At 45.8% G+C, this 14,702-nt stretch overlaps 1 protein-coding gene across 4 annotated transcripts in view; it reads right to left on the reverse strand.

The window, feature by feature from the left end:
* Window positions 1-14,702, reverse strand: part of LOC110527806 (voltage-dependent calcium channel subunit alpha-2/delta-2) — a 294,926-nt gene that overhangs the window by 274,817 nt on the left and 5,407 nt on the right. The window lies entirely within an intron of this gene.

Below are 14,702 nucleotides of genomic sequence, written 5' to 3' on the forward strand. Positions count from 1 at the left end.
GCTATTGCCAGTTTATATCGTAGCAATTTGCAAACATTTGTTTCTTTCATGTTTGATTCTCGGAGTGGATGCGGGGTTTAGGGGCTCATGAACATTCACAACTACTTATCAGTAGAAGTTGTATTTCTTTCATTTCATTTTCATATCGTTATTCATTTGTTTGTTTTGCCACACTTCCACCAGCTGGTCGTGTGCTCGAAATGGCTCGGCTGTGCATGCTAGACCGTGCCTGAGTGCGTGCCAGTTTTTGTGTGCTGCTCGCTCCACTATATTCTGTTGTATTGTTTGGTTTGGAATTAGACCTCAGCATGTAATTAGCGAATAATATTGTTATCAAAGGTAAATATGTTAAACGAGTGTATACCCAGGTTGATGTCATCTTTAGACTCATCATTATTAGAATGATGTATTATAGAATTGTGCCAGTTTATATCTTTATACATATTTAGATTTGTCTCCCTAGATTGTGGGACACATTGGTATGCTCAAATGTGTACGTGGCCATGGGGGAGTGCTAAATGCCACTGGGCACAAGATGGTTAAATCAACATTGCTTCAACGGAATTTGTCAACGTATTGCGACGTGGAATCGACTTGGAACACACAATGGATTTGGAAAAAGTCATCAACTGATGTTTTGAGGGTAAACAATTTCGACATCAACAAACCTTGTATAGAATATGTTGAATTTGTACCTTTTAAACAATGTCAGATCTTCAACGTAATATCCAAAAAAACTATAGGCTGGGCAGCACCTCCTACAGGAGAGTTGATCTATCTACAGCTATTCCTTCAGTCTCCCATCCAGGGTTTAAACCAAGCCCAGCTTCGATATCTGTCACTGACTACAACCAATGTGCTATCATGAGAATGATTGTTGATTAATCTCCACTTTATAGATTTACTCTTGCTATCAGTCATTCCAAAGAGTAGGTTCAACAGAGCAAATGAAATGTAACCATACTTTGTCAATCATACTGTACATTGAGTTTATTTGTCACGGGCGCCGAATACAACCGGTGTAGACCTTACAGTGAAATGCTTACGTACATGCTCTAACCAATACTGCAAAAAGGTATTAGGTGAACAATAGGTAAGTAAAGAAATAAAAACAACAGTAAAAAGACAGTGAAAAATAACAGTAGAGAGGCTATATACAGTAGCGAGACTATAAAAGTAGCGACGCTACATACAGGCACCGGTTAGTCAGGCTGATTGAGGTAGTATGTACATGTAGATATGGTTAAAGTGACTATGAATATATGATGAACAGAGAGTAGCAGTAGCGTAAAGAGTGGTTGGCGGGTGGCGGGACACAATGCAGATGGCTCGGTTAGCCAATGTGCCGGAGCACATTGGGCCAATGGAGGTAGTATGTACATATGTACATGAATGTATAGTTAAGGTGACTATGCATATATGATAAACAGAGAGTAGCATCAGCGTAAAAGAGGGGAGGTGGGGCACACAATGCAAATAGTCCGGGTAGCCATTTGATTACCTGTTCAGGCTTGGGGGTAAAGACTGTTGGAAAGCCTTTTTGTCCTAGACTTGGCACCCCGGTACCGCTTGCCATGCGGTAGTAGAGAGAACAGTCTATGACTGGAGTGGCTGGGGTTTTTGACCATTTTTAGGGCCTTCCTCTGACACCGCCTGGTGTAGTGGTCCTGGATGGCAGGCAGCTTAGCCCCAGTGATATGCTGAGCCGTACGCACTGCCCTCTGTAGTGCCTTGCGGTCAGAGGCCGAGCAATTGCCGTACCAGGCAGTGATGCAACCAGTCAGGATGCTCTCGATGTTGCAACTGAAGAACCTTTTGAGGATCTCAGGACCCATTCCTAATATTGAGTTGCATTGACAACCAAACACAACTCAATATCACTTTTTCAATAGGGTAAATAGCCTATTAACTTCTTTACAAGTAAAACAATGTCTCCAATATAACCAAAAATAAAGGTTTATGAAATAAAATAATTGGATTAAGCGTTGGTAACCAGTTTATAATAGCTATAAGGCACCTCGGGTGTTTGTGGTATATGGCCAATATAGAGTGGGTTCGGACCTCCACCCTGGACATGCGATCTTATCCCAGAGGCTGGCCCATAACAACGCAGTCGCCGCAGGAGAGGCAGACCGAGCAGCCTACTGGTCAGACTCAGAAGGCGAGCCCACCATCCACTGCCTCCGAGCCTATTACTCGCTAATGTCCTGTTCTCTAGATAACAAGGTGGACAAAATTAGGGCACGAGTTGCCTTACAGAGAGGCATCAGAGATTGTAACATTCTCTGTTTCACGGAAACATGGCTCACTCGGGATATGTTGTCAGTCGGTACAGTCGGTACAGTTTCTTCACGCATCGCGCCGACAGAAACAAACATCTCTCTGGTAAGAAGAAGACCATGACCTTAAGATCGTTTCCTGTTTCACAGAGACACAACCCTTCCCTCAAAGGGAAGATATCTGTCAGCTGAGCTCAAAAACATGGAAATCAGAGAACGCTAGAAATGAAACACACACACACACGCACACTTCAAATAACAGTTTGGTTCCAGAAGAGATGAAGGGGAGAAGAGATGTGCAGCGAAGGCAAAAAGCCCCCACTCCTGACAAACAGTGGGCTTTTAACAGCATTCTAATCCCATTCGGAACATATTCTACTATATTGTCTTCCTTCATCAGAATGCACCCTGGGTCTTTCTCCCCCAGAGAAACCAGAAGAAGCAGGATACATATGTGCACCGTTCGCCTCGCATTTATCCAGCAGCCATTAGCCACACATATTTGCCCCCCACAAAGTACCATTAGTTAGTGAGCTTCATAGATTAGGACACGGGCAGCTCTGCGCGATGCTAAACGAGGCTCGCCTCTCATGATTTAAAGGAGGAATATCCTGCCCTAACGTTCTGTAAAGCTTTATATGGCAATCCGCGATGCTGGAATCAAGCAGAGCAACAAATGATGTATGATGTTTATTATGTGTCCAGAAATGACATAACACCCCGTGTTGGCAGCATACAGTACCACATGGTGAGCACTATCCTCAAATCTCCCTCGATTGATCTCCGTCCGCTGGCTTAACTCAGCGATGAGAACAAGGCTCTGCTGAGAAATACACGGACGTGTTAGAGATGAGCTGCTGGACCCACAGTTGTGGGTTCGAAATGCCGAGTAACATTATAACTCGTGGAATGAAGGGGGGGGGGGGGGGGGGGGGGGGGCAGGTCCAATTCAACATTATTACAAATATTCAACAATATCAGCAGTTCTTATTGTGTCAATCAAATGTATTTAATGCACAAATGCCTAGACACATTTGTTTTTGAGTGTGGTAATAAGGAAGATTGACCAGGATCTATTGTATGCAGTCTGGAAATATACCATTTCACTCCTATAAAACCAGACAAAAAAGTGCTGAGCCTTCAAAACAGGTACCCTAGGAATCAAGCCATTGTCAGAAAGCCAATGAAATCTGGTAAATACAATAAACGTGTGTCTGTGTTCCCTTCTGTTCTTCTGTCATCTGTGAATGTGCCTGAGAGTAATGCTGTTTACCATCTCCCAGACAGGCAGGCCAATGCCAGCACTCCCATCCCAGCCATCTTGTTCTTTGAGGAGCCTCTGTGAGGGGGACAATCTGTTCGGTATGTAGTTACATTTAATAATAGTGTTTTTTTTGGACTTGAATATAAAGGAATGCTAGCATTTGGTTAGAACATAGACACAGACAAACACACACACACACCGCATCTCTCTGTAATGCCACATTCTGTACAAACAGCATACTCTGTGTACACCATCCACTGAACTGACCCGACCCTGAGCTGCAATCATGGAGACCCATTACTGCAGGGAGGTACTAAGGAACGACACATTACTGCAGGGAGGTACTAAGGAATGACACATTACTGCAGGGAGGTACTAAGGAATGACACATTACTGTAGGGAGGTACTAAGGAATGACACATTACTGCAGGGAGGTACTAAGCAATGACACATTACTGTAGGGAGGTACTAAGGAATGACACATTACTGTAAGAGGGTACTAAGGAAAGACATTACTGTAGGGAGGTACTAAGGAATGACACATTACTGTAGGGAGGTACTAAGGAATGACACATTACTGCAGGGAGGTACTAAGCAATGACACATTACTGTAAGAGGGTACTAAGGAATGACACATTACTGTATGAGGGTACTAAGGAATGACACATTACTGTTGGGAGGTATTAAGGAATGACACATTACTGCAGGGAGGTACTAAGCAATGACACATTACTGTAAGAGGGTACTAAGGAATGACACATTACTGTATGAGGGTACTAAGGAATGACACATTACTGTTGGGAGGTACTAAGGAATGACACATTACTGTAAGAGGGTACTAAGGTATGACACATTACTGTTGGGAGGTACTAAGGAATGACACATTACTGTAGGGAGGTACTAAGGAATGACACATTACTGTAAGAGGGTACTAAGGAATGACACATTACTGTAGGGAGGTGCTAAGGAATGACACATTACTGTAGGGAGGCACTAAGGAATGACACATTACTGTAGGGAGGTACTAAGGAATGACACATTACTGAGAGAGAGAAAGAGACACTTAAAGCTGCAATATGTAACTTTTTGGGCGACTGGGCGACTGCCATTTTAATGGAAAGCAAGTCTAAAAAGCGGTAGATCTGTTCTATGCACGCTCTTTCTATGCTTGCCATTCTTAATCTTTGTTTTTGCGTATTTTACTTTGGGTTTTGTACACCAGCTTCAAACATGTGAAAGTACAATATCTTGGGTTATGGCAACAACAAAAAAATCACAGACGGTATAACAACTCTCTAGACTATACTTGCTTGTTTTGTCACATAAACTGAAATTAGGTGAACTATTAGAATTTTAGCAACCAGGAAATGGTGAAGCGATTTCTACATAGTGCATCTTTAAGTGTGTTAACCCTTGCAGGGCTGCCGGTCCAGAAAGCATCCCTAGACGCGTCCTCAGAGCATGTGCTGACCAGCTGGCTGGAGTGTTTTATCCCAGTCTGTTGTCCCCACCAGCATCAAGATGTCCACCATTGTTTCTATACCCAAGAAAGTGAAGGTAACTGAACTAAATGCCCTGTGGCATTCACTTCTATCATCATGAAGTGCTTCGAGAGGCTAATTAAGGATCATATTACCTCCACCTTACCTGACACCCTAGACCCACTATAATTTCCATACCTCCCCAACAGATCCATGGATAACGCAATCGCTATTGCACTGCTGCCACGAGTTCCACCGACGGTGGCTCCTCTCCCTGTTCGGGCGGTGCTCGGCGGTCGTCGTCGCCGGCCTACTAGCTGCCACGGATCCATTTTTCCTTTTCGTTTGTGTCTGTCTGTTTTTCCTTTACACCTGTGTCCTATTAGTTAATTTTTATTAACCTCCGCTGCCTGCTATTCTTTGTGCGGGATCGTTTGCTGTTTGCTCTGTTAGGGGTGCGTGTTTGCTCTGTTAGGGGTGCGTGTTTGCTATGTTAGGGGTGCGTGTTTGCTCTGTTAGGGGTGAGTGTTTGCTCTGTTAGGGGTGCGTGTTTGCTCTGTTAGGGGTGCGTGTTTGCTATGTTAGGGGTGCGTGTTTGCTCTGTTAGGGGTGAGTGTTTGCTCTGTTAGGGGTGCGTGTTTGCTATGTTAGGGGTGCGTGTTTGCTCTGTTAGGGGTGAGTGTTTGCTCTGTTAGGGGTGCGTGTTTGCTATGTTAGGGGTGCGTGTTTGCTCTGTTAGGGGTGAGTGTTTGCTCTGTTAGGGGTGCGTGTTTGCTCTGTTAGGGGTGAGTGTTTGCTCTGTTAGGGGTGCGTGTTTGCTCTGTTAGGGGTGCGTGTTTGCTCTGTTAGGGGTGAGTGTTTGCTCTGTTAGGGGTGCGTGTTTGCTATGTTAGGGGTGCGTGTTTGCTATGTTAGGGGTGCGTGTTTGCTCTGTTAGGGGTGAGTGTTTGCTCTGTTAGGGGTGCGTGTTTGCTCTGTTAGGGGTGCGTGTTTGCTCTGTTAGGGGTGCGTGTTTGCTATGTTAGGGGTGCGTGTTTGCTATGTTAGGGGTGCGTGTTTGCTCTGTTAGGGGTGAGTGTTTGCTCTGTTAGGGGTGCGTGTTTGCTCTGTTAGGGGTGCGTGTTTGCTCTGTTAGGGGTGAGTGTTTGCTCTGTTAGGGGTGAGTGTTTGCTCTGTTAGGGGTGCGTGTTTGCTATGTTAGGGGTGCGTGTTTGCTCTGTTAGGGGTGAGTGTTTGCTCTGTTAGGGGTGCGTGTTTGCTCTGTTAGGGGTGCGTGTTTGCTCTGTTAGGGGTGCGTGTTTGCGCCACAGGTTTTTTTCTCTCAGTTGTTGTACCGTTTTGGACTGTAATTAGGAGTGGAGGTTTCTCCTCTGTGTGTTGCGTTTATTTCCCTGTGTGTATGGGGACTTTGCTTGGGCGTGTTCCCCCAACTGTTGTTTGTTGAGTTGGGACGTCTAATAAACGATTGTGCTACTGGGACTTCCTTGCTCTCCTGCTCCTGACTACTGCACCTCCCTCCTCTTAGGAGGCACGTAACAACTGCACACTTCCCTATCCCATCTGGACAAGAGGAAACCCTAAGTAAGAATGGTGTTCATCGACTACAGTTCAGCCTTCAACACCATAGTGCCCTTTAAGCTCATCACTAAGCTCGAGGCCCTGGGTCTGAACCCCACCCTGTGCAACTGTGTCCTGGACTTCCTGACTGGCCGACCCCAGCTGGTGAAGGTAGGCAACAACACCTCCGCTACGCTGATCCTCAACACGGGGGCCCCACAACGGTGCGTGCTCAGCCATGACTGCGTGGCCACTCAAACTCAATCATCAAGTTTGCAGACGACAACAGTAGTAGGCCTGATTACCAACAACAATGAGACGGCCTACAGGGAGGAGGTGTGGGCTCTGGCAGAGTGGTACCAGCAAAATAATCTCCCCCTCAACGTCAACAAAACGAAGGAGCTAATGATGGTGGACTTCAGGAAACAGCAGAGGGAGCCCCCCTCATCGATGGGGCCACAGTAGTTCAGTAGTAGAGGGTTGAAAGATTCAAGTTCCCCAGCGTGCACATCATTGACAACCTGAAATGGTCCATTTGGTTTGGTCTAATTGTGTTGCTATCCTGGGGCTCTGTGGGGCCTGTTTGTGTTTTGCGTTTATTGTTTTGTACTGTTAAATATTGCTGCACTGTTGGAGCTAGGAACGTAAGCCTTTCGCTACACCCCCATAACATTTGATTTGATTTGAGAGAGAGGGAGAAATAAAGAGAGGGAGAGAGAGAGATAAAGAGAGAGAGAAACACAGAGAGAGAGAGAAAGAGAGGGAGAGAGAGAGATAAAGAGAGAGAAAGAGAGGGAGAGAGAGAGAAACACAGAGAGAGAGAAAGAGGGAGAGAGAGAGAAAGAGAGATAAAGAGTTGGAGAGAGAGAAAGAGAGAAAAGTGAGAGAACTAAAGAGAGGGAGAGAGAGAGAGCTAAAGGGAGGGAGAGAGAGAGAAACACAGAGCGAGAGAAAGAGGGAGAGATAAAGAGAGAAAGAGTTGGAGAGAGAGAAAGAGAGAAAAGTGAGAGAACTAAAGAGGGAGAGAGAGAGCTAAAGAGAGGGAGAGAGAGAGAGAGAGAGAGAGAGGAAAGGAGGGAGGGAGAGAGAGAAAGTGAGAGAAGTGAGAGAGCTAAAGAGAGAGAGAGAGAGAGTGAGAAAGTGAGAGAAGTGAGAGAGCTAAAGAGAGAGAGAGAGAGAGAGAGAGAGAGAGAGAGAGGAAAGGAGGGAGGGAGAGACAAAACGTTAAGCAAAAATAGCCCCTGCTGTTTCTAAAGGCCAGATAATGAATGAGCTGCTGTTCTGTTGTGAGGCAGAGGGGGCAGAGGGGGGGGGGGGGGGGATCTCTCTCTCTCTCTCTCCTTCCTTTAACGGTAATTGCTCATGGTGGGGAGGAAGACTCAGCTTTTCCTGTAAATTGTCTTCAGGAGTAAGAGCTATTAAATCAAGGAACCAATTACATTGAGCAGCAGTTACATCATCACCAACGCACGCTGATGAAACAGCACAGCACTGTGTTTGTGCGTTAGTGTGTGTCCGTGACTTCAGCTAAGGTCAGCTTTAGAAAGAGGGGAGGGGGCTATTAACGTGAGTGGATGGGATGGTGTCTTGTATGGCATTGGGCATTTGAGACAGATTATTGGAAAGTGCTGGAGTCAGCGATAGTGAGTAATCCTCCAGCACTTTATAGATATCTCTATTTATGGGGGGTCGACTTGAGCCCCACCTACAGAACCGGCTGCTGTTTCAGGCATGGAAGCAAATGCTTTGGGGAGGCAAAAGCACAATTGAAGTTGGCAATCACCATTCACAATGACGTTAACATAACAATTAAACTGAAGAAATTCGCAGCACAATCGTCCTTCACAGACAAACCCAGAAATGGCAGGAACACAGACACACACATACAAACTGGCTTGACTAGAGGCAATGAAGTCTGTGTTAGGCCCAGATAAACCTGCAGCACAGCATGGGGTCTCAGAACTGACTGATCCAGCACCACTGACCACACACACTCACACAGAGCATGTGTGAGAGAGAGGAAATATACCCTCATTCAATGTATCCGCTATTTTGTATTTGTGTCCAGCTCTTTTTGGTCAAAGAATCTGTGAATCTAAAGTGTTTTAATTGGAGTTCTCGCTAATCGTGGTCTTCCCACACACACTCCCCTGGGCCTGATACTGGAGCTCAGTCTTGCAGCCTCACAGACACAGACCAGGAGGAGAGAACTTTGGGATCAGCCCAGTCTGCCACTCCCAGGCTTCATTCCCTAACCATGGGGAAGAGAGGAGGAGGGAGGAGGACAGAGGAACGGAGAGAGGAGGAGAGAGAGGTAGAGAGACAGTATGTCAAGAATGAAGGATGGAGAGAGGGGAGAAGAAAAGGGAGGGCGGTAGAGAGGCACAGTACAGTATGTGGTATAGTATTGGTACCGTGCCAGTGCTTGGGGTTAAGGAGCCTTCAAGTGTATGAGGCTGAATTATTCACGCTGATTAGGCCCTCCTCATTGAAATGAATTAAGAGCCCAACATATGTTACAGTGCTTTAGCATTTAAGGGGCTCTCTAGAAGAGGGGGTGAACAAATGGCCATACGTCTGTGTGTGCGTGCGTGTGTGCGTGCGTGTGTGTGTGCGTGCGTGCGTGCGTGCGTTTCCAATAAACTCTAGAGTTACTGTACTCCAGCCCATGATGACAGTGTGTGGGTGTAATCCTACTGTATGCTTATCAAACAGGTCTGACTAAGCTTTGAGGCTATGAAAGGAATGCCAGTGTCCACCACAGCACAGCAGCCTCTCTCAGAACAGATCACAAACACAGCAATGAGGATTATAATGAGGAAAAGAAACAGGAAAGATCCATCCTTCCCCATTGGATGTTCTCTGTCTCTCTCTCATCTCACTCCCAAATCATACATTACCAATTCCGTCTCAGTGAATGTGCCCACATTCTCCAAATATCTGTTCTTGCTGTCAAATCGTCCATCCATCCCAGCACACAAACACCCTCCTGTTGTAAAAACAACGACCCTCTCTCTCATTCATCAGTCTACCTCTTCTTTCTAAACCTCCCCTGCTCCTTCTCTCTCTCAGCAAGCACATCCTCTCTACCCGTTCTCTCTCGCTAAATACCCACAATCTCTCGGGCATCAAAATCTCAACCAAGAGGAACCGAATACACCACATTAAATTCAACTTCCTCCCTTCACTCGCTCAGCGTAAGACAAACAAAATAATAATTTGCAGACTTTTTTTTTTTTACTCTGAAAATAAACTGCGCATGAAGAGGAAGGGAGCGCGAAGGGAGACAATCTTGTTACCAGCCGGCATAGCCCTGGGAAGATTTCTATCAGACACACGTATAGAGAGAGGCATCCATTTAGAAAATGGCTTTTCTAGGCACGCTGGGCCATTTAACACACCCTGTGACGACTCCTGTTTGGGGCCGTGATAAATGTTCTTTCACACCAACTCACGACCGCGAATGCACACACTACTTACGCCTCGTTCACACCGACAGCGTCATTGCATTTCAGTACACCACAAGTACATTCATTTCCAATGAAACGCTGCGTTTGCATTGCAGCATTGCGCTGCAGAGGCAGTTGCAGTGCTTTCTGTGTGGTGAATACATATCCAGATGATGCTGCGTACCATTTTGCACCAATTTGCTCAATGAGTGTGATCAAGGCGTTAAGGCCAATCCAGACACTACGGAGACGGAGGGTTCGGAGTATAGCGCAGCGTTGCAATGTCATTTTCTGTCATAAAAGTAGTAATTAGATTGAGATGTTTATGAAATCAGTTAATTTCAGTAAGTGTTTTAACTCAAAGGAGCCCATGGAGATGTTTTCAGATTTGCTTGAATTCTAATGTATTTGCCATCTGCTTGTAGGTGTTGGAGGGGGGTGGTGTTTTGGACAGCCCAGAGACAGAGCTGAGCCCCAACGGCCCATCTACAGGTGGTTCACTGCCCCTTGGTTCATCATCTCCCCTTGGTTCATCATCTCCCTGGTCTGGGGCGGCAGGGTAGACTAGTGGTTAGACTAGTAACCAGAAGGTTGCAAGTTCAAATCCCCGAGCTGACAAGGTACAAATCTGTTGTTCTGCCCCTGAACAGGCAGTTAACCCACTGTTCCTAGGCTGTCATTGAAAATAAGAATTTGTTCTTAACTGACTTGCCTAGTTAAATAAAGGTAAAACTAAAAATCATCTCCCTGGTCTGGTTCATCATCTCCCCGGTCTGGTTCATCATCTCCCTGTTTCAACAAACAGGTGTTCACGTACTTTTTGTCATGTGCCAAACCACACAACATGTTAACTTTTATTGGAGGGCGCGATAGCAGCATTCTGAAAAGACACTTGTCCAGCTGGTGTGAGGAAGTAGTCCTTGAGGTTGTTGCGCACGTCTAGAGCAACTCTGGTTGCCCTGCCTGCCCGACATGTTCCTTGGGTCCAGGAAGCTGGTGTCCCTTGTACCACCTGTCTCCACTCTCCTAGACGCCGGTTCCACAGTGGGTGTGGAGTGGTCAACAAATGTGGGGTGGATGTACCGTGTTGATGACTCTGTGTAGTCAGTGTCTGAAGTGTCGGTGGTGCAAAGGTCTTTGCGGAGGGCCACACAGGCCTTCACAATGGTCTCAGCTTTCTCCGGGACAACTTCAAGGGCTCGTCCCAGGATCCTCCATCTTGCAGCTCGGATCCCAAAGCAGTCCTGAAATTCTTCTGGCTTTTGAGTGGAGGTAGTTGTCGACCTTCTTGGTGTCACCAAGGTCAGAAGAACCTTTAAAGAAAATAAGGATTTTCCATTAGTATTGAACAAGAACATGACGGCTTTCAAATGTGTATTGTAACAACTGTGTAGCCTATGCTTTGGACATAGGCCCTCATCCTCTTACTGGGATGCCAATGACTTTTATGTAAGGCATATATACTGAACAAAAATATAAACGCAACAATTTCAACGATTTTACTGAGTTACAGTTCATATAAGGAAATCAGTCAATTTAAATAAATTCATTAGGCCCTAATCTATGGATCTCACACAATTTGGCAGGGGCACAGCCATGGGTGGGCCTGGGAGGGCCACTTGGGAGCCAGGCCCACCCACTTGGGAGCCAGGCCCACCCACTGGGGAGCCAGGCCCACCCACTGGGGAGCCAGGCCCACCCACTGGGGAACCAGGTCCACCCACTGGGGAGCCAGGCCCCACAAAAGGGCTTTATTTCAGATAGAAATACTCCTCAGTTTCAGACGATCCCCCAGGTGAAGAAGCCGGATGTGGAGATAATGGGCTTTCGTGGTTACACGTGGTCTGCAGTTGTGAGGCCGGTTGGGCGTACTACCAAATTCTCTAATATTACGTTGAAGGAGCCTAAATTAACATTCAATTATTTGGCAACAGCTCTGGTGGACATTCCTGAAGTCAGCATGCCAATTGCACGCTCCCTTGAGACATCTGTGGCATTGTGTTGTGTGACAAAACTGCACATTTTCAATAGGCCTTTTATTATCCCCAGCACAAGGTGCACCTGTGTAATGATCATGCTGTTTAATCAACTTCTTGATATGCCACACCTGTCAGGTGGATGAATGATCTTGGCAAATGATAAATGCTCACTAACAGGGATGTAAACAAATGTGTGGTAAATAATTTAAGAGAAGTAAGCTTTTTGTGCATATGAAACATTTCTGGGCTCTTTTATTTCAGCTCATGAAACATGGGACCAACATTTTACAGGTTACATTTATATTTTTTGTTCAGTATAATTACAACATCTATATTGGTATCATTTTCACATCATAAGTATAGTCACATCTATTTATTGTATCTTACCTGGATCTGGTCATGTCAGGTTTACCCTCAGAGGAAATCCCTCGTCTCCCTCGAAGACATATGGGCTCGGTGTTTGGGTCCGTGAAAAGCACTCTGGCCTTGTTACTGGCAGCTGGCCTGCAATGAGTTGGGAGCCGAACTTGCTTCATGAGAAGATTCCTGCATCTCCCTCCCGACCAAATGCGCCCACGTCGATCATGGTGAAGAGGTACCTTGCATCGCAGACTGCCATCAGGACCATTGAGAAAAAGCCCTTTTGTTGTAGTACTTGCTCCCCGAGTTTGCCGGAACTAGATCCGAATATGTTTTCCGTTGACAGTTCCTGCACAACACAGACAATTCCAACTATCCCCAAACTCTCTGGCAATTTCTTCCCATTTTGCCATGGAGGAATAAGCCACAAAATCCTCCTTCAGGACATGCCAGATAGCCTGCCACACTTCCGTGATGATGGCACAAACTTTTGAGATGCATAGCTTATAACTAGCAGCGATACTTTGCTGTGTGCTGCCACTCGCACCGAATGCTGTGAGTTCTCTCGTGCGATTTATGTGCGGCTGAAGCAAGTCGTCAAATCTGGCAAACTGACATCCGAAAGTAGTGAAAATGGATTTCCTCGTCAAGGCTTCGCATAGGTTGGACAAGAGACATATCTTCTCCGTCGTCCCCTCTTGTCGTGTTCAGTGGACGAACGTGCCCTTTTCTCAGTCGTTCTTTTCTTCTTCTCCTCCTGAGTAGTAAGAGCAGTTCAACCTCTTGCTGTTCAAGCTCTCGAATTCACAACTCATAGAGAGACATGCTTGCTTCTGCTTCTGTGTCTATAAAGTAGTGCCGTACAGCTTAAAACACCAGACTAGCCAGACATGTAGCTAGCTAGCTATATTTGTAAACAAAAAAGGCATACAACACCACATCCCGACGTTCAAATGGCGTCGCTGGCTACAGTCAGAGTGCCTCGGACCCTCTTGCTTGGTAAGCTACTCTGGCTCCCCAAGCCCTAGTGGATTTACACTACACAAGGCGGACTTCCTCTCTGGGTGAAACGCAATGACGATTCTGGACAAAAATGCACGCCCTTGTACATGCATGCACGTCAATAGACAGAGTGGAGCCTTTAGGCTAACACACACACACACACACACTCAGGACAACCGAGCCTACACAAACGCACTATGCTAACATACTCACAAACACACTATGCTAACATACTCACAAATGCACTATGCTAACATACTCACAAACGCACTATGCTAACATACTCACAAACGCACTATGCTAACATACTCACAAACACACAATGCTAACATACTCACAAACGCACTATGCTAACATACTCACAAACGCATTATGCTAACATACTCACAAACGCACTATGCTAACATACTCACAAACACACTATGCTAACATACTCACAAACGCACTATGCTAACATACTCACATACACACTATGCTAACATACTCACAAACGCACTATGCTAACATACTCACAAACACACTATGCTAACATACTCACAAACACACTATGCTAACATACTCACAAACACACTATGCTAACATACTCACAAACACACTATGCTAACATACTCACAAACGCACCTTTCAACCATCATACTCACACACACTCAGCCCAACCCACTTACTAGTATACACCAGAACAGACTATTAGATGAACTAACTATTCCCACAGCACTCGCTCAATGTCAATCTTTCTTACAGTGCAAACACAATTGAATACACTTTTAATTGACGTGCTGTACTTGCTTATGCAAATCCACACACATTCCTATTCAATAACTATTGACACAAACTAGGAACGCCAAAGCCTGTATTTCAGTGAGTAAATAGCGACAGACCAAATAGTGATGCTGTGTTATTCTGGAAGACAACGCAAATAATTGTATTGTCAGAGCAACCAACACATCCCCATGCTAACCGCAGCCATGGCAACAACCATCATCACTGCTCCGCCCGCCCAAACACTGTCCTAAACCCTTTAACCACAACTAGCAACTGTCGCCTACACTCGCTATCGTCAATTACACTACCATATTAACACCACGGCCATCCCCCTCACCATGGCAACGATTACCATCACCGCAGCCGTAGACGCTATTGTGGCTGGCTGAATCATCACAGTCAGCCACACAGCAATAATGAAGCATTAGATCCAGGCCCGTTTCCAGACCTGGAAGCCCAGTGAACATGCACACTGCCTCTGTGTAGAAACATGACGAAACTCTGTCAATCTAACACGGCCAAACCATCTGCTGCTCTCGTGTCACGCACACAATGACAGAGGGACAGAA

Source organism: Oncorhynchus mykiss, chromosome 7, assembly GCF_013265735.2.
Source record: "Oncorhynchus mykiss isolate Arlee chromosome 7, USDA_OmykA_1.1, whole genome shotgun sequence".
NCBI classification, from domain to species: Eukaryota; Metazoa; Chordata; class Actinopteri; order Salmoniformes; family Salmonidae; genus Oncorhynchus; species Oncorhynchus mykiss.